General features: G+C 50.4%; 1 long non-coding RNA gene across 4 annotated transcripts; it reads right to left on the bottom strand.

Annotated features, from left to right (window-relative positions):
• Positions 1-2,181: 2,181 nt before the first annotated feature.
• Positions 2,182-26,976, bottom strand: LOC149126350 (uncharacterized). Of its 4 annotated transcripts, none has more exons than XR_016234961.1 (3): positions 26,395-26,975; positions 14,724-14,827; positions 2,182-2,412 (listed from the first exon to the last, which is right to left on the bottom strand). It is a non-coding gene; the product is annotated as an uncharacterized LOC149126350 (long non-coding RNA). The 4 variants fall into 4 exon arrangements; XR_016234960.1 differs by having other exon boundaries at positions 2,182-2,355; positions 26,395-26,971; XR_016234962.1 differs by lacking the exon at positions 2,182-2,412 and adding an exon at positions 4,753-4,869 and having other exon boundaries at positions 26,395-26,976.

Here is a 26,976-nt window from a genome sequence, read left to right as displayed (position 1 = left end):
TCACTTGCCCACCCTTAATGCCACAGGACCTCTAAACCACCTGTTCCTTCTTCTGGCCAGTTTTTAAAGGAATACTACCCTTATCTTCCCTTCCTCCATCTCTCAAACATTCTATGAGGGCAGGAATGTGGTGTAATGATTAAGACACCTGCATCCCATATTGGAGTGTCTGGGCCCAGTTCCCACATTTGATTCCAATTCCCACTTCCTGCTAATGCACACCCTGGGAGGCAGTGGTGATGGCTTAAGCACTTGGGTCCCTGTTACCCATATGTGAGATCCAGATTGAGTGCCTGGCTCCTGGATTCAACTTGACCCAAACCTGACTTTGTGGGCAATTGGAGAGAGCTCCAGAAAACCAGAGCTGTCTCTGTGTGACAGCATCTCTCTCTCTCTCTCTCTCTCTCTCTCGCGCGCGCGCGCTTGCAACTAAAAAAAAAAAAAATTAAGTTCTGTGTACCATCAGCTTTTTAAGTGTCCACTTCACACTAATTGCTGGTTTTTCCATGCTTGTTGACTTATCAATTGTGTATCTTACTTCCCTAGACTGTCAACTCAGTAATACCAGGGAGAGCCTTTCTGGTCCACTTCTGTCTCATCATCAATGATAGTGTCCAGCATACAGAAGGGCACAAGAAATAACCATGAAGTGACTGAGCTCATGAATGAGGCTGGGGAAGTTACAGAATTGCTCCAAGACCACTTTCTCCTCTGTAGAAAAATAACTCTAGGACTTGCTTTATGACTGACTGCTCCATAGCACATGAAAACTACCAACATGGAATCGGGCACACCGGGATATGCTCCTTCACCAGCCCAGACAGCAGGCAGATGTCTTCAGACAATGGAGAGAGCAGGACTAGTCACCATGGAGCAAAGTAGGAGTCAGGAGCTGAGAACAGGGCGAGCCAGGATCTTGTGCAAACTGCACTGAACCTGTCTGGTGGGAAAGGACCAAGGTGCCAAACATAATGTAAGAGACCCCAACAGGAAGCTGGAGCTGCCCAAAGCCAGGAGAGCACACAGCAGCTGGCGTTGGGCTATGAATCACTTATTTGTTAACCACACCATGGGTGTTGGGGGTCTAGCCACCACGTCCTCATCTCAGGCAGCAGGAAGGAGAATTGGAGAAGGTGAAAGGCCATTCCCGAGCCTGGCGAAATCCTCTGCAGGACTACTTCAGGAAGCTCATCCAACTTCCACATCTATCTCACTGGCTGACCTCAGCCACGTGGCCAAACCCAGCTGCAGGGGCTGGAGAATGGAATGTCTCAGCAGACAGTGCCCCCATAACACAGTGGGAGCTTTATTGATTTGGTTTTGGGGAGAAAAGAGAAGGGTGTGTGACCTGCAGGCTTGGATTCCTATGGCTCATGCCCAGGAAGCTCTCACCAGGGTCCATCCTGCCCTTGGCAAGGGTCCCAAAGCAAGGAAGAAATGCACCAGGCCTAGGCAGGGTCAGGATGGGGTGAGGGTGTGGTGAGCAGCACATTCACCCAGTGCCTAAAGCGGCTGACAGGGCAATGGCAGGACCCCAGAGGGTCTGAGATGCAGGTAGATGAGGGGACAAGGACCATGAGGCAGCCACATCATACTGGCTGGCTCATTATTTCAAAAGGGAGTAGAGAAACCGTGCTCAGGCCAAGCAGACAGAAGTCTTTAGGCCCAGGTCCCAGTCAGAGGAGCTGGGTTCAGTGACCCACAGCTGGAGGACGTGGATCTCATCAGGAATGGGCAATGACTCTAGGTCTCCACCAAGCACAGGGGCAGGATATTCAGTTCTGGTAAGTCCCATGCTAGGGGCAGACAGTAGTGTGGCTCTACACATTGTCTCCATTTCAATTGTTCTTTTTTAAAACTTTTATTTAATCATTTGTTTGTTTATTATTTGAAAGAGGGAAAGACGGAGATCTTCCATCCACTAGTTCACTCCCCAAATGCCTGCAACATCTACGGCTAGGCTGGGCTACAGGAAGAAGCTGAGAACTGAATCCCAGTCTCCCAGGTGGGTGTCAGAAATCCAAGCACTTAAGCCATCACCTGTTATCTCTCAGAGTGCAGATTACCAGGAATCTGGAATTGAGAGCAAAGCCAGAACTCAAAACCAAGCACTGCAATATGAGATGAAGGTGCCACCTGTGAGTTCTTTAAAAAAAAAAAAAAAATATTTATTTATTTATTCAAGAGGCATAGTTACAGAGATGGTTCACTCCCCAAATGGCCACTAGGGCCAGAGATGTGTCAATCCAAAGCCAGGAGCCAGGAGCCAGGAGCTTCTTCCACATGTCCCACAGCAGGGCAGGGATCCAAGCATTTGGGCCATCTTCCACTGCTTTCCAAGGCCATAACAGAGAGCTGGATCAGAAGAGGAGCATCCAGGAGTTGAACCGATTCCCATATGGGATGCAAGAGCTGCAGACAGAGGCTTAACCTATTATGCCACAGCGCTGTCCCCCACCATGAGTTCTTAACTACTCTGCCAATGCCCCCTCCCCTGCCTTCATTTAAAATCAGCTAGCCATAGCATTGGTGTGTGAAGTAAATGCCACAAAACACTACACTTATAAAGAGATCCAAGCACCAGAAACCTGGGCATCAGACACCTCCCAAAATGCTCACCCTGCTGGTCACCAGATCTTGCTGGCTAGCTTCTTGCATCCCTTAAAGCTCAGCTCCCTCCTCTGTCTCTGCTGGTCTACCATGTCTGGCTCTCATCTCTGTGTTTCTGAACCCTGATTGTCTCCTAGATGGAGCCCCTACTGCGTCTTCTTCACCAGCCAGGTGATTCTCCACCAACTGATGGGACTGCTTTCTCTGAAACAAGCAGCGCTGGCCTCACCTGGGAGAAATTAGAAACGCAGAACCTTGGGCCCACCCAGACATCAGAAATCTCCATCTTGTGGTTCACATCATCCCCAGGTGTTCCCTAAGGCCAGTAAACAGGCTTGAGAAGCCCAGTTCTAGTCCATGCTCCAGTAGGGCCACATCACCCCAGTGCCCTGGGGTGCAGCCCACAACCCTGTAAGACATGACCACCTGCATCTCCCATATCATCTCTCTCCACTTGCCCCAGCCTGTGGGTCTCCAGTGCTGGTCCTTTCCTTCATCTGTCATCAATGCATTCATTCCTCAAAGAGGCTTGGTTTCATGGAGCTTGAATCTACACAGGGAAGACCCTAACAGGAAAGGCAGGCACAATGTGAATTCATTAATTCTACAGATAATTAATCATACCTGTGCAGGTGCCTTGACATAGTTCAAGGTGATGAGAGCACACAACAAGGGACCCTTATCTAGAACATTCCTCTGCAGTGGGTGGCAGAGATGGAAGGGGGCAGGAGCTTCCAGATTGCACAGAGCGGGGAGGATTATCTGGCTTCCCAGGAGGCCCCAGAGACCACAGCAGGAATCAAGCCCAATGGAGAGACCAAGTATGCTCCATAGAGGAGTCTCCCCATCCTTGAAATGCCTTGAAATGACCAAGCTGAGCTTTCTAGAATGCCTCTCCCCAGGAAAGATCAATTCTCTATGATACTTGTGGAGCAGCCTCTGAGTGCCTTGGGAGTTATCCCTGGGTTTTCCCATAGTGCCTACAAAATAGCAGCCATTGCTCCCGTCACTGGGGTGAAAATATGGCTGTATGAATAAAATTGATTTACTGCCAGAGAAAGGGGCATTAATCCAGCTGCAAATTCTCTCTGCTGGGACACGAGGCGGTAAATTTCAGGCAGCCGGCAGCAGCTCCGATTCTGCATGAAATACGGTGCTTGTGTTGTGTTTGTGTGTTTTAATAAAGGGAACTCTTTTTCAGATTCTTAATTGACAATCACATTTCCCCATCTAAAAACCATAGCAGATGATGAGATCATAAAAACATGGAGCAAAGAAATGCCTTTTCCCTGCCCTTATTGACACTTCAAAACACAGAGTTAATTGAGTGAGACTCTTTGTCTGTAGTAAGGATATTCCTGTTTCTGAGTATCAAAAGGAAATTAAGTCAACCAGAATAATTTATTGAACACCTATTAACTGCAAGGTGTTTCTAAGAACAAGGAATAGTAGTGAACATCATTATTAATGGCAGTATTATTACCTCTATAATTTATTGAATGCCTACCATGGACACAGCCCTTGAAACAGCTCCGGGAGGCTGGCTAGTATTATCTAATTTTGTTGACAGTGAGATTTGTGCTCAGAGAGGGTAATGGCTCATCCATGGTTGAACAGCTAGATGGCAAGCTGTATTTTAACCCAACTGCCAGTGTTATTTCACCATATCACACAAACTAGACACAGATTTCTTCCTACTCTAGGAGGGGGCATGCAGTTGATCATGTTCCTGGGTGTAGCATTCCTCGGCTGGACCTGTACCCACCAGTCTCTGCCCCCATGGGTTCCAGGGAAGATTTGAACACCTCTACCCCAAATCCCCAACTTCTCCATGCAATGGTTTATGGGTGCCCACCTGACTGGGCTAAGGGATGCAAGGGTAGCCGGTGAAGCAGTGTCCTGAGTGTGTCCATGGGGGCATTTCTAGAAGACATTAGCAATGAATTGGTAGATGGAACAAAGAATTTCTGCACTCATCAATGCCATCACTCAAACTGATGAGGGCCTAGAAAGAAGAGAAAAGTGGGACAGGAATATCTCTCCCTCTCTGCCTCTACCCATCCCTGAGCTGGCACTTCCAACGTCTCCTGCCCTTGGACACTGGATCCCCTCGTTCTGGAGTCTTTGGACTCTGGGACTTACACAAGTGCCTTCCTTTGCCATACCTCCTGCTCCCCCTGCTTTCTGGGTGTGTCCACCTTGCTGACTCCTCTGCAGATCATGGCACATCACAGCCTCTAGGACCAGGGGAGTCACTGCCTGTAATAAACACATCCACGTTCAGGTGAGCTGGAGAACCTTGACTAAGAATACCCTTGAGTGGATTATCTGGACTGGGCTTTGTGGCAAGTTTCTGCCCAGAACAAAGTCAGTTAGTTTCAAAGGCATTTTCCTGGCCTTATTTGGCCCCCAGCCAGTTTCTCCCTTGCAGTAAACTTTCAGTTCTGGGATTACTCCTTTCATAAGTATCTGTTGAACAACTACTGTATAGCAGAGGACGCCCTCAGCATTGGGAGGCAGCCCTGTGCTCCTATACTGTAGGAAGAGGGAAGAGAGTGAACAGGTGATGGGAGTTCCTCATCCAGACTTACCACCTGTGGCTCCAGCACCAGCTCCAGCCCACCCAGCCTGTCAAGAGGACTTCCTGGGAAAGCCTGCCCCCGGGACATGTGGACACAGGGCAGTGTGCTGCAACTTGGCACCCAACACTCACACTGCTCACTCAGAAAAACTTGATTCCCAATGAAAGATTCTGGGAAGATCCTTAACCAAAAGCCAACAAAGCCATGCCTGGACATCTGGCCAACAATAAGCATGTGCTGTCCAACTCACTGGTAATAGATCAATGCGTTACACAGCCATAGACAACTGACACACAGGCATCCTATTACTTTGGACAAAATGCGTGAAAATGGATGCAACACAGGAATTCAAACAAAGGGCTTTGGGATCCTAAGGGAGGGAGAGCTGGTTGAGGAACTCAAAGAAGGTTGTATAGGTCTGGGCCAGATGTATCCCTTGTGTAAAACGAAACCCCCTTTCTGTCTCCGGATTCTCACCTGCACAAGCAGCTCATGACTCGACCAATGGGAGGGTCACTTGGATGATGCTCTGAGTGTTGTCTGTTGCTTTTCTGAGTCCAGAAGCCCTCCTTCTCCTCTACTAATCAGATCCCAATTTCCCCCAGGGTCACGAATGCCCCCTCTGCCTCCAATCTCAGCACACAAGCTTTTAGCAGAGATGACTGAACCACACAGGACTTCAACCTAAACCAAACATTACACTCACCATCCACCTAGCAGGAAATGGCCACAGGTGCCAGCCCAAGCTGGTGAGGTGACACGGGACTTCCACCAGGAATTCTGACCTGAAACCCTTCACTACCCCCGCAAGACTGGGAGTCCCTGGCTGCCCTATGACAATAAAAGGAGAAACTGGGGGACAGGGCGCCACAGAAGCAGCCAGGAAGCACCCAGAAAGAGAAAGCTGTGATCCTAACAACTCCAATGTGGCCACCCTTAAGCCAAACCTCACCTGCGGATTTCTCAGTTACAGGAACCAATTCCAGTCAAATTTCGGTCACTAGCAGACAACATTCATAATGGGCATATGTCAATTAAAAAGCTAGAGCAGTGTCTGGCATACAGTAGGTGCTCCACCAGTGCCAGCGATGGACCAAGCAGTGAAATTCCTCTAATCACTTCTCCATGTTTTCCTTCCCCATCTCGTCAGTGACAGTGCCTGGCAGAGCCTCATCCCTGAGCAGCCCTGGCGGCAGCAGTTAGGCTCTCAGAGGCTCCACAGACGACCAGGAGAGGATGCTGGTCAACCTCACTGCCCTGGGCCTGGCACTGGATGTGGCTGGAGACAGGCTGGGCATTCCTAAAACTTCCAGGTCACGTGGCTTCCATCAGAGGCTCATTCCTTAGCTGGGCTATGGCTTCCAGCTGTGGGAAGTCTGTCCAGGACTTGATTCAGGGGGTCTCCACCCCCTTTAACTGGGCTTCCCTGGTCCTAAATCAGGAGGGTTCCACTGTGATAGGCTTAAGCCCCCACCCTTCATCCCACACCTGCTTCTCCGGCATCTACAGCCTCTGTGGACGCTGATGCTCAGGACGCAGATCTCATCCTATGGAGAGGCACAATGGAAGGGAAGGAGACTGAGGGCAGGCAGGAGGACAGGCAGGGGAAGGGGCAGTCATGGAGCCTGGTGGGGAGGAGAAAGAGGTGAATGTTATCAGAGGCTTCAAATGTACAATTGGGTCACAGCCATGCCGTGTGTTCTGCCAGGAGGATCCCTTTGAAGCAGTGACAGCTGAGATCTGAGTAAGGAGGAGCCGGCCTTACCCAAAGTCTTGGAGCAGGAGGGTGATGAAGATCATTGAGCCCCTGGCTTTGCTTTCCTGCCTCTGTCTCATTCTTGCCGACTATAGTGGGATGGGCGCGAGGTTGAGTTTGCTTTTGGAGCCAGATACATCTGTGTCCAGAGACAGTGACTGTACAACCCCAAGCTCATCCTTAAACCACCCCACACTACTGCCTTCTTAATGGAATAGAGTAACTTTGCTCCATCAGGGGTGTGGTTAGTTTAACTGAGGCTTCTTGATAGATGTTGTGTCCAGAAAGCGACTCCATGAGCCACAAGCAATGTGGTAGATTCTCTCTGCTGCTGCTGTAAGAGAGTCCCTGGCCTCTCCTGCCCGGTTTTTTTAGATGAAGTTCAAGGTAAGGTCCTAGATGACAGGAAAGGGCTCTGTGCTCCTGGTAATGCCCACCCCCAAGAGCAGCTTTCAGCTCAGTAACTAAAGCACCCAGCTCAGCTTACAACTTCAGGGCAGGCATTGTGCTGCAGTGGGTTAAGCCACTGCTCGGGACACCTGCATTCCGTATTGAAGTATCTGGGATAGAGTCCTGTCTTGACTTTGGATCCAGTTTCCTGATAATGCATCTGGGAGGCAGCAGGTGATAGTTGAAGGACTTGGGTTCCTGTCACCCACATGTGAGACCCAGCTGGCTCCTGGCTTCAACCTGGATGGACAACCAGATGTGGTCCAGCCACATCTGTTGTAGGCATTCTTGAACTAGCAGATAGAAGCGCTCTCTCTCTCTCTCTCTCTCTCTCTCTCTCTCTCTGTATGTGTGTGTATGTATGTATAAAAAATAAACTTTTAATTAAAAGACCTCTCAACTTCATTTAAGGTGAAACACCCCCCAGTCCAGGTGTCTAGTTCTTGACTCTATCCAGGCTCCTACTCTTCCCTACCCCACCCCGGGGGCAGGAAGTGGGAGAAGGATCTGGGAAGTCCTATGGGTGAATCTCTGGGATAACACTTGTGTTTTGCTGCTCTGTGTCCCTCAGCGGACATTCATGGATCCATGGGAGGTGCCAATGAGAAGCTCCTTGCCATCCAGGCCCTGAACACAGGAGATGCCCCCATTCCTGGTGGACCTGGTGAGACCTCCCTCTCAGCCACCACCCAAGCTGCACAGCCCCTAATATCACTATGGGCTCTCACCCTGGGAGCCTGCTTTCTCAGCAGGGTCCCTTCAAAGACAGTTTGGACCCAGCTACATCTTGCAATGGCCTTGTGGGAAACTCACAAACACTTGCTGAGCAGATGTGGGAGAACTCCACTGCTCCCACTGGGTCTTTCTTCACACCCAGGCACTGTGGAGGAGAGGAGATAGAAGTTGCCAATACAACCAGTCCAGCTGGATTCTCTCCATGCCCCCAGGAAACACGTGGTAAGCTGCCCTGCAAGTGGTCCCCTTAGAGACCCTCTCACTAGATTTGGAGTGAAGGAAGCCCTCCTCTTCTCCCCTCTGCTCCGGTAAGGGACAGAAATGTCACAGAATCTCAATTCTCTCTCTAAATACACCCTCTGCTGTGGGGAGCAATCCGGGCTAGACTAAGTTACTGGAATTAAGACTTATTCTATGCATCTGCTCTCCCACAATATGGCGCTGGGAGAGAAGAAAACAGCTTCTGCACAGCTGCCTCTCACCAACTTGACAAGCTGCAGGAGCTGCTCCTGATTGGAGGAGAGCGGCGTACTCGGCGTGTGGGCAGCCGAGTTAGGATTGGCGGAGGAGGACTATAAAGGAGGAGAGAGACGGCATGCACCAGGAACATCTAAGGGGAACATCTAAGGGGAACACCTGTGCAGCCCCCAGAGAGCCGGCCGGCGGTGTGCCACTCCCCTGCGGAAGTGGGGAATGTGGCCAGGGGGAACTGCCCTTCCACGGAGGTGGAAGGGACAGTAGCCAACCCGGGAGGAACCAGCAGCAAACCCGGGGAGGGCCGAGCAGACAAAAGAACAGCGCAGGGTCCTGTGTTGCTCCTCCACGAAGAGGGGGAGCAACATAATGGTGCCGTGACTCGGATATGAAGCCTAGGCAGGACTTAGTGTCGTTCCTCCATGAAGAGGGGGAGCGACATAATGGTGCCGTGACTCGGATATGAAGCCTAGGCAGGACTTAGTGTCATTCCTCCATGAAGAGGGGGAGCGACATAATGGTGCCGTGACTCGGATAGGAAACCTAGGACGGATAGGAAACCTAGGAGGGAAGAAACGGGAAGAAATGGGAAAATTTCGGAGAGAGAGACTAGCAAACAGCCTAGGGAAAAGCCGGACGAAAAAGGTGCCGGAAGAAGCTATTGAAAGCCTAGGCATAGACTTGGATACGGACTACGGGGGGAAGCTGGGAGAAATCTCTAAGGTCGAAAGCGAAAGTGAAAGCTAGAACAAACAGACTCGGATGCGGACTGTGGGGAGAGGCCAGGAGAAATGAGGGAGGAATATTGTTGGAAGAAAGTTTGGGGAAACATACCAGGTAGAGAAAAATGTTAGGGAAATTGAAGCCGCGGGGGGCAGGCCGAGGCGGAAACGAAAGCCACTTTGGGATTCTCAAGTTAGCCCGGGAATAGGGGGCGAAAAGTTGAAACCAGAAGCGGAAACGTAAGCCGGATTGGGATCCGTCTGATTAGCCCGGGGAGCAAAGGACGGGAAGCCAAATCGTGGGGCGGAGACGTGAGCTGGGTTGAATTCGCCAGGCTAGCCCGGGGAACTTGGATTGAATGCTAATGGCGGAAACGTAAGCTACGCCAGCTACAGAGCGCGCGGGGCTCAAGTAGATAGGGAACGCTGGGCTAAGTGCGAGACCGCGGAGTGTGCGCGCAAAGCCGAGCCGCGCAGATGAGAGAGGCACGGGCTGAAGCGGCTCAGAGCCGGAAAGCTGCCGAGAAGCAGCCTCGGGGCAGGCGCCGGGAAGCCGCGGGGATAAGAGAAACAGAAGTTTAGAAGTAAAATGAGAGAAATGGGAATGTTGGCAGACAGAAGTAAAATGGGAGAAATAGGAATGCCCGGAGATAGAGAAATAGAGAAATAGAAAGGCCTCCCTACAATACTGCAATTAGAAGACTTGGATTCGGTCTGCCCGATTAGTGAGGCGACGAGCACCTGCGGCGGCTAGCAGCTTATGCACCGCAGGTCACCGAAGACAGGCACGAATTAACATCAATAAGGCCTCCCCACAACACTGCAATGTGAGAGCTTGGATTCGGTCTGCCTGATTAAGTGAAGCGATGAGCACCTGCGGGCGGCTAGCAGCTTATGCGCCGCAGGTCACCGAAGACAGGCACGAATTAACATCAGTAAGGCCTCCCCACAATACAGCAATTAGGAGGCTTGGATTCGGTCTGCCTGATTAAGGCGGTAAGCGCCAGCAGGCGGCTCGACCAAAGTATGAGCCGCAGGTCACCGAACACAGGCACGCATCAGCGCCTAAAAACCTCCTCACAACATGGCGAAGAGAGGACCCGGATTCGGTTTGCCTGATTGATAGGACTTGTAAGAACCTGTGGCAACTCTAGCAAGTAGAGCAGAGTGTGTGCCGCGGGACACCAAAGACAGGCGCGTATCAACGCCAAAAATAAAAAGAAAGGGGGATCTGTGGGGAGCAATCCGGGCTAGACTAAGTTACTGGAATTAAGACTTATTCTATGCATCTGCTCTCCCACAATATGGCGCTGGGAGAGAAGAAAACAGCTTCTGCACAGCTGCCTCTCACCAACTTGACAAGCTGCAGGAGCTGCTCCTGATTGGAGGAGAGCGGCGTACTCGGCGTGTGGGCAGCCGAGTTAGGATTGGCGGAGGAGGACTATAAAGGAGGAGAGAGACGGCATGCACCAGGAACATCTAAGGGGAACATCTAAGGGGAACACCTGTGCAGCCCCCAGAGAGCCGGCCGGCGGTGTGCCACTCCCCTGCGGAAGTGGGGAATGTGGCCAGGGGGAACTGCCCTTCCACGGAGGTGGAAGGGACAGTAGCCAACCCGGGAGGAACCAGCAGCCAACCCGGGGAGGGCCGAGCAGACGAAAGAACAGCGCAGGGTCCTGTGTCGTTCCTCCACGAAGAGAGGGAGCGACATAATGGTGCCGTGACTCGGATATGAAGCCTAGGCAGGACTTAGTGTCGTTCCTCCATGAAGAGGGGGAGCGACATAATGGTGCCGTGACTCGGATATGAAGCCTAGGCAGGACTTAGTGTCGTTCCTCCATGAAGAGGGGGAGCGACACTCTGCCTCTTAGCTTCTCTGGCTTTCCCACCTCTTGACCTCATTCATAAGTAGAGTCTTCACAGTGGTGATCAAGTGCAAATTTGGGTCTGTAAGGTGAGCCTTCATCCAACCTGATTCATTCTAAGGAAGACATAGATAGCCAGGTGCAGAAGGAGGAAGCCACATGAAGAGAGAAGATCAGAGCTGTGCATCTACAAGCCAAGGAGTGCACAAGATGGCCAGCAGCCACTATAAGCTAACGAGAGGTAAGAACGGATTTCCCCTCCACAGTTTTCAGAAGGAGCAAGGACCTGCGGGAGCCTGCATCTTGGACCTCTAGCCTCCAGAACTGTAACATGGTCAGTTTCTGCTGTTTTGAGCCACCCAGTTTTTGGCACCTGTTACAACAGCTTCAGGAAACTAACCAAGTAGCAGGTGGCAAAAACCATTTTAAGCAACCTCTCTCATGAGCCTCACACGTTTCATGCCTGATGTCTCCCTGGAACTCTGGAATGTTGACCAACGTGAATCCAGAACTCCGGGACAGAGAGGGTTCCATTTCCACATTTTGTTACCTATGAATCCAGCATATATTTGTATACGGAAAATTCAAAAAATCTAATGAAAAATGCAAACTCTGAAAAAAATATGCATGGATTCCATTTTTTTAAATAAAATTATCTATAAATTCCATATGTCCATGAATATTTTGAAGTACCTTCTCATACAAGACACTGAGCCTGGTGCTGGGGATACACAGTGGATAAGGAGCACAGTCCTGGCCTGCTGAGGCTCATGAGTTATCAGGTCTGACAGATTCTAAAGCATGGGCAGCAGTGAAGTGGGCCCTCCAAAGACCTGTGAGGTCAGGGGTCACTGACCCTCCAAAGGAGACCTGTAGGGTCAGTGGACTTATCCCTTCTCCAACATCCGGGGCAATGGAAAGCATGCAAGAGCATGGCTTTTATCTGTCCTACAGTCCAGAGTGTCCAGCAGCTAATGGTCATCCTCACACAGGTGGGAAAAACCTCCATAGCACCCTGGACCTGGGCTGGGAGTCGGCTGAGAGGAGAGCAGAGTGTGGTCTGCAGCTCCCCAGCACCTACTTTTATAGCTCAGGTGTTGTAATAAATCACCATAGACCACAGGACCTAAAGAGCAGATATTTCTCAAGTTCTAGAAGCTGGGAAGTCCAAGATCAGGATGCCAGCTGGGGTGGATTCTGGTCAGGGCCCTCTCTCTGGTTCACAGATGGCTGTGCTGTGCCCACACATGGTGGACAGCGGAGGGAAAGGACGTGAGATGTCTCCTGTCTCTTTTATAAGGGCACTAATTCCATCACAAGGTCTCCACCCTCAAGACCCAATGACCTCCCAGAGGCCTCATCTCCAGGCACCATCATACAGGGAATTAGGGTTCAGCCTATGGGTGTAGTGGGGAACAAGCATTGAGTCCACTGCACTCCCAAATCTGAGCAATCCAAGACAGCCCCTCTGGGTCTGCAGTCTCCACAGCTCACTGTGGTTTCCTAGGCCCCGCATGGCTCTTAGAGACAAGGCCAAAGTGCTCCTGCCGGGGTGTGGGAGGGGTATTCCCTGCACCCCATAGGCTCTGGAGAGTTGGGGAAGCAGCTAAGAAGGGACTGCACGTCCAGTGCAACCTTGTGTTAACTTCCAGCAGGACAGGAAATGGGAGACACACTCCATGTACCCCTGCCAGCCACCCCTCCTGAGGCTGGTTCCTCTCTGCTCACCCACCAAGGAGAATGCATACTTTGCTCTGCCAACACCTACCTCGAAAACCAAAAGAGTGACAGTTCCAGGCACAGGTGGCACCAGGCCTGGACACGTGCTTCAGACAAGCCTGGTGAGAGGGGAGACATACAGACCGTGGGCAGGAGGCAGGCTCCAGGACTAAGCAGGTGGAAAGGGGGAGTAGTCATAAGCACTGCTCATGGGCTTGCTGCACAGCAAGAATGATGCTAAACGCATCCAGAAGATGTTAACTAGAATCCTCATAATTCTCCAGGATGTCCAGGCATTATCCCTGAAAAAACTACCCAGCAGAGCTGGCAACGCATGAAGAGCACATACATTCACACATCTGGGTCAGGTCACAAGATCAGAAATGTGGGGGGAGGTGTCGAGCTTCAGAGTGTGGGGACTGGCAGGGCTGGGGCACAGGTGCACTGTCAGATCCAGGGTTTTGGTGGCAGGTGTGACGGAGCTGCCGGGACACATTGGGGAGAGTGGCCTGGCAGAGGGAACACTAATGAGGAAAGAACACTATTCCCAATTTACAAACGAGAAAGCTGAGACTCAAAGAAATTGAGTGATTTTTCCTGTGTCACACAGGCTAATAAACAGCAGAGCTGCTTGCGAAAAAGTTGAGTGCTCTGGTCCCTCCCAAGTCACAGCGGACTCTGGTATCAGAAGTGGTTGTCACAGCTCTGAAGGCTGGGACAGCCTATTCTTAGGGACACTGTGGCAGGTAGAGATGGCCCTCAGTGGGTGCGGGCCTGGGACCTGCCAGCTGTGCTTCTGGGGGTCAGGGTATCACTCGACATCTTTAGTTTCCTCTTCTGCAGAGGGAAGTAGATGCTGGAAGTGCCATTGTAACCCCGAGCAGCAAAGTCACTGATGACCTTTTCGCTAACAAGGAGAGCACGGGCATTTTGCAGATGTGAGAAAATGTGCATTGTCCATGGCGCACTGTGGGTGCCTAGAGCAGGCTGAGCAGCCATTAGTTCCCTTCCCAGGGCTGCCTTTTAACAGGTTCCTCAGTCTATCCCTTCCCTAAGCAGCTGGGACACTTTGCGGGGTCTGAGAACAGAGCCCAGGCTCAGAACCAACCTTTAGCAAAATCTGCCCCATGCCCAGCACCTCTAGGGCTGAGAGACAGAGAGAGAGAGAGAGAGAGAGAGAGAGAGAGAGAGAGAGAGAGACTCCCACCCACACCGTTCCCCTTCAGCGGCAAGCCCACAAGGATGGAATCAAAAAATCCATCAAGGAGGAAATTAGGACACTGAAGAAGGGAATTGAAAATGAAGCTGAGACTGACAAGAAAGTAGATGAAGTATGAAAAGGATCTCTCTGTTCTATGCATTTATACATGAGAACATCAGAAATCCCACATCCGAGGGAGGCTGCATTTCCATTTGCAGAAGTAACCGTAGGAGTAGAAGTCAGGGCCGGAGGTCGTGATGGCAACAATGATTTGGCAGCAAGGGCATCCCCAGCCCTTTCTACACACACACACACACACACACACACACATGGGGCACACTCAGCCAGGCCACTCCACAGCCCTCCACATTCCTCTTGCCTTCCCTTCCCTGTAGTGCATCCTCCCTGGAGCGGCCAAGGGGCTGCTTCCCAAACCCGGGGCTGTCAACTCTTCCTGCACTACAACCCACACGGGCTCCTCTCCACCAGCTCCGAGCTCGCTGTGCCCTGATCTCGGTCTCGCCCCAGCTGCCTGCCTATTCCAGGCCCCCATCTCCTCCCTCCTTCTTGCCTCTGCACCTTTACCCTTGTCAGCTTTCCTCCACTCACCCAACAAGCATTGAGCAAGTGCCTTCTGCACACCTCGTAGAGGAGCCAGTAACAGGACTGTGATGAGATCTGGAGACATCCAAAGCTCTGAAAAGGAGCTGAGCCTAGGGGAGAGACAGATACATACAGAGATCATTAGGAAGTCCTCTGCCCAGGAAGGCTGGTGTGTTTGGGAGGGAGCAGGGTGGGAGCCCAGGCTGGCTGAGGAGGGCAGCCATGCAGGGGGTGGCCAGTGGGAGGAATCAGAGCCCAAGCAGGTGTAGGACAGGGCTGGCATCTGCAGTGGACACAGATACTTTCTATACAGGACTGGTCAAACAAGTGAGTCTATGAAGGGGGAAGGGAAGACTTCCACACAGATAAGGGCTGTCTGTGATGAACTCGTGGTTCCCACACATGCAGAGAGCTACCAAAACCACCACAGCTGTAAACGTCCCACGAGAACGCCTGAGAGCACCGACACGGCATGAATAACACACGTGCCTGGCGCATGGATCTAACTCCAGATCTCGTCCTCTTCTAAGAGTGATCAGGGCCAAACGCGGAGCATGGAAATCAAGCCAGGCACGCCCGAGGTGGGAGACGCAGATGGTGCTGAATGAATGACAGGGCCTGACTGACCAGAGGACACAGAGGCAGCTGGAAGGAGAAGGAGCCCAAGCCAGAGCATGGCGAGAAGAGCCAGATTACAGCGCACGGAACACGCTGGGAGGCCTCCTGGGCAGACTGATGGGTGAGTGAGTGCATGGGCTGGAGGGGTCTTGAGAAAGCAGATCTTTACATATTTGCTCCCTGCTTGCAAAGGGAAAGACGTTTCACAGAGGAGCCAGTCAGGTGGGACAAGTGTGCCCAGCAACGGCACCCGGCGAAGCGGGCAGCACAGCATCCCCTCTGCGACACTCCCGCCAAAGGAAAGGGGACTGGGTGCAGCCTAGAGGAAACAGCAGCTGGAGGTGAAGGCTGCCCCACAAAAGGGTTGGCCTGAAACGTGCAAACGTGCCCAGGCCATCCAAGTCAGGGAAAGGAGCATCCTAAAGGCACCTGACAGCTGACGTAACAGCAGATCCTTTTGATAGAAAGGGAGCCACCGGGACAGTGGAGAGAACTGGGTGAGTGAGGACGGCTGGGCAGTGCTGCACCTGTGCCAGTAGCTGATGCTGATGGCTGCACAGAGGTTGTAGGAAGACTCCTGCACTCACAGGCCATGACAGCAGAGACTTCTGTAAGTGGGTCCTGCACTTCCAGCCTTCTGTAAGTTTGCAGATGTTGACATAGGAACAAGAAGATGTGCACTGATGTGGCTGAGTCTCCCCCTCCCCACTTCTGCTTTCCCTGGCCCTAGGATGCCCCTTTTCTCCTTCCTCAGTCTGGGACCCCCGCTTCTCTCACTGCATTCAGCCTGAGACCCCCATTTCTCTTCCTTCTCCCACAGCGGGCCCCTTTCATGCTCTGTATCTCTGTCATAAACTTTGTCTGGGGCTCTGTGTATCCCCAGGGAAGCCCCGTCCTCCCTGCCATCTGCAAAGCACTTCATGTCCTCGATGCATGGTGTGGTCCCCACGTCAGCCATAGCAGCATCTCCTGGGGACTGGTTACAAATGCAGAGAGCCTGGCCCCCATGTTCCCAGCTGAGTCCTCATAGCAACAAGTTCATCATCACAGCTGAAGAAACATCTCTGAGACCAGTGCAGAGCGGCAACTCAGATCTGGATCTTTCCCCCACGCCCAGGGCCCTGGCACCCCTTGGCCTGGATCTTTCCCCCATGCCCAGGGCCCTGGCACCCCTTGGCCTGCCCTTCCTTCTCAGCAATTCAGGGGGCTCCACTGTGGATCTATCCATGCCCCAGTCCCCTCCGCAGAGCTCCTGAGACTGGAAAGTCAGTATCACTACAGTCCCCACCTCTTACAAGGTCCCCAGGGGAACTGGAGAAATGAGAGGGGCCAGGAAGGAAACGATTGGCACGACTGTCACACTGAGGAGCTCAGTAATTGCCCGGCAAATGAAGCTTGCAGAGGGAGAGGCGGAGCTCTGCAGACTGGCTGAGCGAGGCAATTGGTGGGTCTCCCAGGAGGGCGGGAGTCTGCTCCCAACAGACAGACTCACACGAACACCCTTCCAAAAGTTCATGAAAAACAAATTAAAGGACAAGTTCATTTTGGTGCCAAAAAATTGATATTCATTCATGTGACGGATTCCTCCAAAGGTCAGTAAATATGCATTGAACAATTGCATGTGATTTGCGTGGATTTCAAGGGGGGTTTTCACCAGAAAACATTGCTCTTTTAATTTCATAGTTATGTGAACTTTTTCAAGAACCCTCCTGTGTGCATGTGTGTGCGTGTATCTATGTATGTGTAATGTGTCTATATATATGTGAGACTGTGTGTGTATGTGTGTACTTGTGTGCTGTGTGCATGTGTTTATGTGTGACATGTGTCTATCCATGTGGTGTGTGTGCATGTCTATCCATGTGGTGTGTGTGCATGTCTCTAGGTGTGTGAATTTGTGTCTATGTGCGTATGCAAGTGTGTGTGGTGTGTGTGTCTATGTGTGCATGTCTATGTGCACTGTGTATGCATGTGTGCCTATGTATGTGTAAGTATGTGTGTATGGTATGTATGTGTGTGACTATGTATGTGTATCTATGTATGTGGTGTGTGCCTATGTGTGTATATGTGTATGTGTCTATGTATGTGTAAGTAGGTGTCTTTGTGTGGAATGTATGTATGTGACTATGTATGTGTGTATGTGTGCATGTGTGTGGTGTGTGCCTGTGTGTATATATGTCTATGTCTATGTATGTGTAAGTATGTGTCTATATGTGTGTAGTATGCGTGTTCATGTCTATGTGTATGGTTTATGTGTGTCTGTGGGGAGCAACTGGGAGCAACTCGGACTAGACTGTTACTGGAATTAAGACTTATTCTATGCATCTGCTCTCCCACAATATGGCGCTGAGAGAGGAGGAAACAGCTTCTACACAGCTGCCTCCAGTTCAACCAATAAACAGCAGGACCTGCTCCTGATTGGAGGAGAGCAGCGTACTCGGCGTGTGGGTAGCAGAGTTGGGATTGGTGGAAGAGGACTATAAAGGAGGAGAGAGACAACATGCACCGGGAACATCTATCTGAAGGAACACCTGTGCAGCCCCTGAGAGAGCCGGCTGGCGGTGTGCCGCTCCCCCGCGGAAGTGGGGAAAGTGGCAGGGGGAACCGCCCTTCCACAGAGGTGGAAGGGTCGGTAGCCAACCCGGGAAGAACCAGCAGCAAACCCGGGGAGGGCCGAGCAGACAAAAGAACAGCGCAGGGTCCAGTGTCGTTCCTCCATGAAGAGGGGGAGCGACAGTGTCTATGTATATGTCTATATGTGTGTGTCTATGTGTGTGTGTGTGTGTGTGTGCATGTGTGTGGACAGTCTCCACTCCCTGTCAAGCAGCCCAGCAAAGACATGGCAGGTAAGGGCAAATCTGCTTAAGGATGGCCACCACCATACTTAATTAACTGGGTAGCACTAGGAAAGTTCTTTAAAAGGAGGAAATCCTGCCAGCAGAGACAACGTGGGTGACGCTGGAGGACGTTCTGCTGAGTGGAATAAGCTGGACAGAGAGAGACAAATACAGTGCAGTCTCACCAGAGTGTGATCTACAGAGGGGAGAAGGTGGCTGCCAGGAGCTGGGGCAGCTGGGGCTGGGAGGGTTTGGGTAGAAGGGCAGCAACCTGCAGTGAGAAGACTTCCACATCCTGGAGATCAAAGAAGCGACATGGGGACCATATGTAGTTGTGACATGTCGAGGACTTGAGGTTTGCTAACTGCAGAAGAGATCTTGCATCCTCTCACCAGGAAAGAAGGTAAAGACGTGAGGGGGTGGACACGCTGACGAGCGCAACACTGGCGAACAGGTCACGTCACAACACTGTGGCATCTACACTGAATAGCCACAACTTTTATTTGCCAATTGTACCTCAATGGAACAGGGGACATTTTTTAAATTAAAAGCAGATATATATACACCAGGGGAAGCATCAAATCCCAGCGAGACAGATTGTCAGCTGGCCGTGGTCAGCCCAGGGGCACCTCTCTGGCCTCTGTCTTCTCACCTGACAGGCAGAAAGGATGAAATGGAGGAAATAACCACAGAGCGGAAGTGAAGCAGAAGCAATTCAGTAAAAGGATGAGGATCTCAGAAGAGTCGTGCCTCCTCCAGGAAGCTTTCCTCGATTTCCCAGGGACGATGCACGGGCCCCTCCCTTCTGGGTTTGCCGCAACGACAGACAGAATCACCGCACCTGGGCCACCCCAATGGCACAGGGTCCTGCCAACCCCATGCACAGCACACACTGGGGCTCCCTCCCTGAGCCCCACCCTCGCCTCCAGCTCAGTCCAGCGTTTGCTCAGCTCCCCACTTCCCTCCAGGTCTCCTGAGCCTGCCCTTGGGCTTACTCTGGACTGATGACAACGCTGGCTTCTCCAGACCAGATCTGTGGCTCTCTCTGTCCCTGTGCTTTCTTCTCTCTTCTCCACCCAGCACATGAGCTTTCAGCTCCCCAGCTGTCAGGGAAAGCCCCTCCCCAGCCTGGGTGCCCCCACCCACCGGGAGCCACATTAATAAGCACCCAGCCCCACACCCCCCACCCGCTTTCCTAGGTCCAGGACACTGACAGGATCCACACTCCTCAGAGCATTCCTGTTTCCAGAAATTTTCAATGAAATGAGACCTGCTCTGTCTCTAGTAATGGGGCCACAGGATAAGAAACCCAAAGATGAAGCCAAACAGAATCACCACCCTGGGGAAGAGTTCAGAAAATCAAGCCAGCAAGCTGGGGGAGGCAGGTGCTGGGCCAGCATCACCCCACACACTCGTCTCCTGCTGCAGTGATCGCTGTCCAAAGCCCCTCTCTCTGCTCTGGGCTAGTGCTGGAGACCAGAGGAGCACAGGACACTCTTCTCAGGGATGGACAGGCGTGGAGCTGCCCCCTGGGACCTGGACACCCTTGCTCATCCCCAACCATTAAACCTGCTGACCGGCATTGCCCCAGAGCCCTACCCGGCACGGGGCGGAGCCCACAGAGGCAGTTGCCACCCTGGCAGGGATCCCGCCCAAGAGCAGAGTTGCCAGGGCCTCCCCTGCCCCCAGCTACTCCTCCTGGGGTCCCAGTCCAGCAGCCAAGTGGGTGTGGCTTCTTGCATGTCCCACAAGCTCCAGCTAGCCCACCCCTCCTTTAGGGTGACATCCTGATCTGCTTACCAGCCCCCCACATCCATGACACCCCAATTCCCTTGGCACAGTGCTTCTGAGGCTCCACTTCCTAGTCTGGGTGGACTCATGTGGGGGTGGACGCATGACCCAATTCTGGGAGCTCTTGAGGCTGGGATGAGACCCCTAACAGGTGGTTGTCCTGCCTTCCTTTGAACCCCTGGTCCCCACTCCCACTACTGCCTCCCGAGAGCCCATCTCCTAGCAGCAGCACAAACCAGGCCACTCCTCACTGCTTTCTCATCACCACCAAGAAAAAACCCTTGGACGGACCCTGCTTGCCCCTCTGGCCTCCCCTACCCCAGCTGCTCACTGCCCCAGCACTGTGCAAGCCATCCTTCCCTTCCCATAGCTGCCAAGCCCCTCCCCCTGTCCTGGCGGCCAAAGGGTACATTGCCTCTCACACTCAGGTCTCAGCTCCAAGGCACCTTCCATAAGAGCCCCGCCAGCTGGCTGCCCACTGGGTGTGGCCCTGGCTGCCTCCTTCACTTCCTGTTAAAGACTAGCGCATAGTCAGGCAGACAGAGGAAGGGGCTGAGCATCTGTCGGGCAACTAATGCACCTGCCTGCTGGCTCAGCTCAAAGGGAGGGCAAATAAAGATCAGAGGTGTCACTGGATCCCACATACATCTGGTTTATGCATGCTTAAGGTGTTCCCCACTGGGAGTCCCAGCTCCCAAGGGGAGGAGAAGGTGACACTTTTTATTTTTCTTCTTATTTCCTTGAGGTCCTAGTACAAAGCCAGATCCAAACAGGTGTGCACTGATGGCTAAGTTTGCAAGGGGCCCAAGGAACTCATATAACCATTGGCCCAAGTCTTCATGACAGAGAGGAAGAGAAGCAAGACTCCAAGGAGAACAATGACTCAGGTCCCCAGTGACTGAGCACCGAAGCCCCCATAAAACATAAGGATGTAAAATATGAAGAGGAAGGAGTAGTCCCCTTTGCAGACAGTGTCATTGACTTCTGGACCTATGTCCCAAGCCAGGAGACAGGAGACACGGGCCAACCTTGTCAACCTAACCTATCTACACCACATGGCACACCACCCCAGAATACAGTAGTATAAGACAGCCTCAGTCCACTCCCGCTACTGAGTCCTACTCAGTCCCTGGTCCAGGACTTTAAACTGGAACACAGAGAGCCACAAAGTGCAGGGCCCGTGGAGGTGCTATCTGTGGGCTGACCAGGTAGTGACCTTGCTCGATGTGGTGCAGCTGGCTCAGCCAAGACCCTGCACACAGCCACGAGCTTGCCCAGGGAACCTCAGTTCTCCTCCAGTGTCCTGACTTTCCTCATGGCATCTCCTCCTCCAGGCTTCTATCATCAGCTGATAGCCTGACTTCCTTAAAGCATGGTCACCATAGCCCACGAGGCAAAGCCCAGACACATTGTCACTTTGAAAGCCTTTGTTTGCTTCGTGATTACTAAGCTCCTGTTTGCCACAGCGAGCCACATGGCCAAACCCCGAGTCAGCATAAGATGGGAGGGGGGCACCAGAAAGTGTGTTTGTTGGGGACACTTGCACCCATTTGCCACGATCAACCTCCTCAGAAATGCCAGACCTGTCACCTCCCCAGTGCCTGGCTCTGGGTCTCCTGAGGGGGTGGCAGAGGTTGCCTAGATGTGGTCCAGAGCATGGAGAGGTTCTGCATTGGCTGAACACTGTAAGCTACACTGTCACTGAGGAACAGTATAAACGCTGGGAACAATCTTAACATATCCCTAATGCAAGCTTGGAAGAAAATTAGAAAAATTCCCAGAAGCCAAAAATCAAAGCAAAAAAGGAAGCCAAAGAGATAGGCCATGCTGAAGTCAACTGTTTCCTGGAGACACTTGCTGCACCCTGGAGAGGTGAGCCTCCTCCATGTTGGTGGCCACATACCAAGGAGGAGCACAGACACAGGTGTGGGGAGTCTGACGAGACTCCTACGTGAGGTTACCCTGTAAGTGTGAAGGACAGAAAGAGACCTGCATGGGCAGAAGGGGAATCTGCACCCCAATTCAGCACTAAGTGGAGAGACAATGCTCCCCTGGAGTTCACGGCCATCAGCCAGCACTCACCACCTGCAGACCAGACTTACTCTTCATGGGATTCAAAAGACCCTGTACTCACTTGCTCATGCCTCCCAAGGAAATACCATAGGCTATATGGCTTAACAATAAAAGTTTACTTTCTCACAGTTCTGGTTTGTGGATTTTTCAAGATCAAGGTCCAGGCAAGGTTGGTGGCTGGTGAGGGCTCTCTTCCTGGTTTGCAGATGACCTTCTTTCTGGGCATGCATTCAAAGAGTTAGAGACAGGGAGAGAGAGAGAGAGAGAGAGAGAGAGAGAGAGAGGCTATTCTATGTATAAGGACATCAGTTCTATTGGATTAGTGCCCTACCCTTTTGACTTTAATTTTCACTTAATTTTAATGACCTATCTAAAGCCACATTATAGTTCCAACCTGTGGATCAATGTCCAGTTTGTAATAGGCCCCATGTTTAGAATTTATTTCAAAGTCAAATGAGAATCATTTCTAGAGGAACAACTTCATTTTAATATTTGAAGAATTCCTGCAAACAGATATCCAAGGAATCTGAGTTCATAATATTAAAATTTAAAATACTGAAGAAAATAAATCACTATGAATGTGGAATTAGAAGCACAAATAATTAGATTCCATCTAAAATGAGCATATTTGTTGTTTAAAAGAATAAAAAAGGAAGCTGTCTGCATTATAGAGGAATAGGAGGTGATAAATATGAACAAGCAAACTGGAAGTAGTACTCCATTTGTAGCAAAATGTACGCAACTAGAGGACATCATGTTGGGTGAAATAAGTCGGACCCAGAAGGACACTGCATGTTCTCCCTTATGTGTGGGAACTAAAATTTAAGAAAAAAAAAAAAGAAGAAAAAAAGAAAGGAATGTCTGTGTGTATCAATATTGCTGCAAATATAGTTTTATAAAACTTTTATACTTTTATGAAACTAGTGGTTAGGAATGTTACACTACTATAGTTTTAAAGATCTGTGATCACTTTAAAATTTATTGTATATGGGAGAAATGGTCGTTTTTCCATTCAATTATTTTCATTGTTTATAGTCATTGTCTATATCCTCACTAAAGTAGGGTCTTTTTTGCTTTTTACTTGTTAAACCTCTTTTTTTTAGAAAATTTTTATTTAATAAATATAAATTTTGAAAGTACTATGTGAATTAATGGTATAACTAGTACTCAAACAGTACTTTATACTTTGTGTTAATTAAAAATGAATCTTAATGAAGAATGGAATGGGAGAGGGAGTGGGAGATGGGAGGGTTGTGGGTGGGAGGGAGCTTATGAGGGGAAAAAGCCACTATAATCCAAAAGTTGTACTTTGGAAATTTATATTTATTAAATAAAAGTTTATAAAATTTTTTAAAAAAAGAAAGTACAACTTTTGGATTGTAGTAGTTTTTCCTCCATAAACACCCTCCCACCCACAAACCATCCCATCTCCTACTCCCTCTCCCATCCCATTCTTCATTAAGATTCATTTTTAATTATCTTCATATACAGAAGATCAACTTAGTATATACTAAGTAAAGATTTCAACAGTTTGCACCCACACAGATACACAAAGTATAAAGTACTGTTTGAGTACTAGTTATACCATTAATTCACATAGTACAACACATTAAGGACAGAGATCCTACAGGGGGAGCAAGTGCACAGTGACTCCTGTTGTCTGAGAAACTCTCATGGGGTTTTTAGCTAGATCCAAATGCCTTAAGGGCTGATTCCAAGGCCAGAATGCTGTTTAGGGCATTTGCCATTCTATGAGTCTGCCTTGTATCCTGCTTCCCATGTTCAGTGTAGTATTAAGCCTTATTACTGTAATGTTAATTTAATGTTAATGTTATCAGAAAAATGTTTTAAAAAATGGAGAAGGAAGGAGAGTGGGACAGAGGGAGGGAGGGAGGAAGGCAATAGCATTATGTTCTTAGAAGTCTATATACAAAGGGCCGGCGCCGTGGCTCACTAGGCTAATCCTCCGCCTAGCGGCGCCGGCACACCGGGTTCTAGTCCCGGTCGGGGCGCCGGATTCTGTCCCGGTTGCCCCTCTTCCAGGCCAGCCCTCTGCTGTGGCCCGGGAGTGCAGTGGAGGATGGCCCAGGTGCTTGGGCCCTGCACCCCATGGGAGACCAGGAGAAGCACCTGGCTCCTGGCTCCTGCCATGGGATCAGCGCGGTGCGCCGGCCGCGGCGGCCATTGGAGGGTGAACCAACAGCAAAAGGAAGACCTATCTCTCTGTCTCTCTCTCTCACTGTCCACTCTGCCAGTCAAAAAAAAAAAAAAAGTCTATATACAAAGTATATTGAATCTGATAAAATTTAAATTAAATTTTTTTGAAAAAGTAGTGCTTCCCTAAATAAAAATACAACATTATTTAAATTTAAAACTCAGTGAGTGAGTTAAAGAACAGATTGACCAGAAATGAAAAGAGAATTCATGAACAAGAAGATAATTCTAAGGAAATTTACTCTGAACACAGCACAGGAAGACCTGTCTGGTGCTTTGAAAGCAAGATTGAAAGCAAGGACACCAGTGTGAAAATCTTACAGTCATTTTACAAACATCCAGAACAGTGACAATGTGAAGAGGACATGTGTAAGGATTTTCCTGAATGATGGGAGGTCAGGAGTCAGGAAACACGACATGTCACAGGTAGGCACACCCTGATGAACCCGAAGAACACCAAGGACAAAGAGTCTCTACCCATCCAGAGGCAGTAGAGAGATGAGCTCCAAAGAACTGACCACAGAAAGAACGTGAGCGTCTCAGGAGCAACACTGGAAGCCAGAAGACAGTCAAGTCACGTCTCCAGATGAGAGAAAGATCCATGTGGAATTGTGACTCCAGCAAAACAATCTAAGAATGGACGGGCACAGTAAAGGCACGTCTGGACAAGTGCAAGCTGACAGCACCTGACCAGCAGCACCTCACTGCAGGCAGAAGAAAAATGATCTAGTGATAATTTATAGATAGTTCTAACCAAACTTTGTACAAAACAATCATCCAACAGCAGTCACTTATTCATTTCTTTATCCCACTTGGATTTCCTGAGCACGCCTTGGTCTTCAGGCTCGCAAAGAGAATGGGCTTCCACAGAAAATTTTATATTAGTGACCTCAGAATCCAAGGGAAATGTCCATTGCATTAATGCTTTTATGACAGAACGTGGAAAGTACCTCACTAGGAATAGACAGATGATAAGAAAACTATAACAGGGGCTGGCGCTGTGGCGCATTGGGTTAACACCCTGGCTTGAGGCACCGGCATCCCATGTGGGCACGGGTTCAAGACCCGGCTGCTCCACTTCCAAGGCTGCTGTGGCCTGGAAAGGCAGTGGAGGATCGCCTAAGTCCTTGGGCCCCTGCATCCGCGTGGAAGACCCAGAGGAGGCCCCTGGCTGCTGGCTTTGGACCGGCAGAGCTCCAGCTATTGCGGCCAGTTGGGGAGTGAACCATCGGATGGAGGACCTCTCTCTCTCTCTCTGCCTCTCCTCTCTCTGTGTGTGTGTAACTCTGACTTTCAAATAAATAAATAAATCTTTAAAAAAAGAAAACTACAAGTAGTCTGTTTTTGGATCTCCCCCACTGGGCAGGAGCAATGGGAAGGTGTAGGACCCAAGAGCTCTCACTCTTTTCTGTCATGGGAGAGAGGCTGGGGAGTGAGAGAGAAGAGGCCAGATTAAGTTGATGGGTTTTCTAGAAAAAGTTGCATCAATTCAGTCTACAGGAGGTAAGAAAGGCCACAAGGCAGCCTTGTGCGATGCTGAGAGCTCAGGCCAGTGGCCAGGGAAGGGCAGCGAACTCGGTGATGTGGAGCATTTATGACATCCACAGCTGCCCTCCTACATGCTGCTGGGAGTGGCCACGGATCAAAGATGGTGGGTACATCCTGACCCTTGAATCATTCTATAACATTAGAGGAGCTCCCCTGGGAATATAGTTTACGATGCATATGTAGACATTTACATATTTGTATTTACAAAATGTGACATGTCATAGTTTACGATAGGAAGAATATGAAAACAATAAAATTGTAGTTAAGGGAAATCATGGTACATCCACTCAGTGAAATAACACGCAGCCAATACCAATGGCTTATGCTGTGAGAGTAAACAACCTAGATATAAAACGCCAGGAGCCATATGACTGCCACTCAGTGAAGACATCCATGGGAAGAATAATGGTGAATGAGAAAATAGGCTCAAGGGCTGAAAATAGGCTCTAGGTTATTTTCATTAGGAGGGCTATCAATGATTCCTAATTCCTACTTCTGTGTATCTTTGAACTCTTTATACAGGTATGTATCATTTTCATAACAAAAACAAATTCTAAATCATGAAATCATGAGCTAACCATGTTTCACAGGATGCTTACCTTGCGCGAAGTGAGATGGTATCAAAAAGGCACAGAATGAGAACTTCTCGGGTTCTTTCTCCACCTGTGGAAGTGCTGAGCCTCCAGCTCTGGGCCATTTCTTCCTTCTGCTCAGGCCAGAGTTAAGTCCTGGGATTTTCATCCACTGAGCTCTCCCACCAAGCTCCCAAGAGCCTCTGGGCTTTGGGTTCTCTATGGAGGTCCAGGCATGCCTGGAGTCGGCTGGAGCCCAGACTCTCCACCTCCAGCACTCACGTGGTGGGCTGCAGGTGCCTCTCCTTCCGCATGACTCTCGCCTTCTCCTCACACCTGCCCTAGATGCCAGCAGGAGCACTAAGATCCCCTTCAGGGCCAAAGGCCTTGCTCCCCCAGCTGCTGGGAGTGCTTCCAACTGCTAGCCCTCCTCAGGATTTGCCTTGGCTTCGGAGCATCACCTTGCTCAAGCTTATGTTTCTTCCTGGTCAGCCTACATCCAGCAACTGGCCAATAACAGCAGCGTAAAATCACAGCCCCTACTGCAACAACCCCAGCTCCGAGCTCTTGATGGTATAGATTGAAAGCTTGTGTTGACTCCGTCTTGCT

This window comes from Oryctolagus cuniculus, chromosome 6 (genome assembly GCF_051225735.1).
Source record: "Oryctolagus cuniculus isolate XC-2025 breed Fujian yellow rabbit chromosome 6, ASM5122573v1, whole genome shotgun sequence".
Classification (NCBI taxonomy): domain Eukaryota; kingdom Metazoa; phylum Chordata; class Mammalia; order Lagomorpha; family Leporidae; genus Oryctolagus; species Oryctolagus cuniculus.
This window is presented reverse-complemented; position numbering and strand designations above follow the sequence as displayed.